Genomic DNA, 2,756 nt, shown 5'->3' with positions numbered 1-2,756 from the left:
TGAAATCAACCAATACCTGAATAGTGTTATTGTCAGATGTGAATGACATACCTAAGGAGAGGCACACTGCAGGACTCTGACATCCAATGGGACAGCTGCTTTCATTCACCTGAGAGACCTTCCAGATACTTCTTGAAGTCATTTTGCTAGTTCTGGTCTTGGAGTCATTTTGCTACTTCTGGCTTCTGGTAAGTGTATGAAACTGTAATGCTCTTGAGGTTGATTCTCAAGGTGAATTTCAGCGCCTGTGACTACTACTGGACTGTCAGCTCTAGAAAACAATCTTCCATTTGTAAGGGAATGGTGAGCCATGGTGTCAGTGCATCCAGCCCAACATATGTCTACTGTACACCAGTAAGTCTGCCCAGCAGAGTGAGGAGGAAGTCCAGCTTTTCTAAGTCTATGGCATTTTCACCAGAGCGGTATGAAATTCAAAGATTTGGGAACAGAATAAATCTTTAATGATGGATTATTCCTCTGAACTGAAATCTAATATGTTTTTGATCATTTGAATATCTTTTGGGTTTTTTTTTTCTCTGTGAAACAACCCTTCCTGTCCTTTATTTGAAAGAGCAGCTGGCATGCATGAAACTCTGCCAAAGACCGGACAATGAGCCAAGTGAAAGCTTATGGGTAAGGATTAAGGGRGAGATTAATATGAGTGACACTGTTGTGGGTGTTTGCTAAAGGTTACCTGATCAGAAAGAAGTACACAAGGCCTTCTACAGACAGTCTTCTATAGTCTTATATTTGCAGGCTCTGATCCTCATAGGGGCTTGAACCACTCTGATACCTGCTGCAGGGACAACACAACAGGCCACAAACAATCCAGGAGGTTCCTAGAGAGCATCAATGGTAACTTCCTGATACAGGTGATAGAGGAGCCATTGAGGAGAGGTGCTCTACTGGACCTCTCTTACAAGCAAGGAGGGATGGGCAGGGGATGTGAAGGTCAGGGGTAGCCTTGGCTGCACTGGCGATGTGCAGGTGAGTTTAGGATCTTGAGACGAGGTAGCAGGGCAAAAAGCAGTGTCACAGCCCTGGACTTCCAGGTAACATATCCAAGCATGCAGGGATGGGGCTAGGAAAGCCAAAGCCCATCTGGAGTTTAATCAAGGACAACAAGAAGGTCTTCTGTAAGTACATGAGCAGTAAGAGGAAGACTAGGGGAAATGTGGGCCCACTGCTGAATGGGGCAGGGGTCCTGGTGACAAAGGATATAGAAAAGGTTGAGGTACTGAATGCCTTCTTCACCTCAGTTTTGATGGCAAGACTCATGAATCCCAGGCCCCGGAGACCAAGGGGAAAGTTTGGAGAAAGGAAGACTTTCTTTTAGTGGAGGAGGATTGGGTTAGGGATCCCTTAAGCAAACTGGACATACCAAAGTCCATGGGCCCTAATGTGATGCATCCATGAGCGCTGAGGGAGCTGGCTAATGTCTTTGCAAGGCCATTCTCAATCATCTTTGAAAGGTCGTGGGTATCAAGAGTGGTGCCTGAAGACTGGAAGAAGACTAATGTCACTCCAATCCTCAAAAAGAACAAGAAGGAGGACCAGGGAACTACAGGCCAAACAGACTTACCTCTGTCCCTGGAATAATGATGGAGCAGCTAATCCTGGATACTATTTCCAGATAGGCAAAGGACGAGGTGATCGGGAGTAGTCAGCATAGATTTGCAAAGGGGATATCATGCTTAACCAACCTGATAGCCTTCCATGATACAATGGCTGGCTTGGGACATGAGAGTAGTGGATGTTGTCTGCCTTGAATTCAGTAAGGTTTTTGATACTGTCTCCTGTAACATCCTCATTGACAAACTGAGAAAGTATGGGCTGGCAGAGCAGACAGTGAAGTGGACTGAAAACTGGCTGAGTGGCAGAGCTCAAAGGGTTGTCAACAGTGGCACAAAGTAGTTGGAGGCCAGTAACTAGCAGTGTATCCAGGGATCAATACTGGGTCCAATCCTGTTCAATTTATTCATCAGTGAYCTGGCTGATGGRGCAAAGTGCACTCTCAGCAAATTTACAAAACCAGGAGGGGTGGCTGATACACCAGAAGGTTGCATTGCCATTCAGAGAGACCTCAACAGGCTGGAGAGATGGGCAGAGAGGAACCTTATGAAGTTCAACAAAGGCAAGTGCAGGGTCCTGCACCTAGGGASGCATAACCTCATGCACCAGCCTAGGGGCTGACCTGCTGGAAAGCAGCTCTGCAGAGGAAGACCTGGGAGTGATGGTGGATGACAAATTGACTATGAGCCAGCAATGTGCCCCTGTGGCCAGAAAGCCAGTGGTATCCTTGGGTGCATTAGGAAGAGTGTTACCAGCAGGTCGAGGGAGGCGATTCTGCCCCTCTGCTCAGCCCTGGTGAGGCCACATCTTGAGTACYGTATCCAGTTCTGGGCTCCTCAATACAAGAAAAACATGAAGCTACCGGAGGGAGTCCAGTAAAGGGCCATTAAGATAATGAAGGGACTGAAGCATCTCTTATGAGGAATGGCTGTGAGAGCTGGGCCTGTTAAGCTTGGAGAAGTCTGACGGGAGATCTTATCAATGTGTATAAATATTTGAAGGGATGACATAAAGAAGAGAAAGTCAAGCTCTTTTTAGAGGTGCCCAGCGACAGGATAAGAGGCATAGGGCAAAAACTGAAACAGAACAAGTTCCCACTAAATTTAAGAAAAGACTTTTATTTTATATATATATATATATATATATATATATATATATATTTTTTTTTTTTTTTTTTTTTTTTT

At 45.4% G+C, this 2,756-nt stretch overlaps 1 long non-coding RNA gene across 1 annotated transcript in view; it reads left to right on the top strand.

The window, feature by feature from the left end:
* Positions 1–559: 559 nt before the first annotated feature.
* The window catches only part of LOC146599279 (uncharacterized), a 72,504-nt gene continuing 70,307 nt past the window's right edge, over positions 560–2,756 (top strand). The window contains exon 1 of the long non-coding RNA XR_014895055.1: positions 560–633. This is a non-coding gene — a long non-coding RNA (uncharacterized LOC146599279). The remainder of the gene's footprint in view (positions 634–2,756) is intronic.

Source organism: Rhea americana, unplaced genomic scaffold, assembly GCF_003343005.1.
Source record: "Rhea americana isolate MKP2758 unplaced genomic scaffold, rheAme1 scaffold_142, whole genome shotgun sequence".
NCBI lineage: Eukaryota > Metazoa > Chordata > Aves > Rheiformes > Rheidae > Rhea > Rhea americana.
Note: the sequence above shows the minus strand (reverse complement) of the source record. Positions and strands in the feature narration are given on the sequence as shown.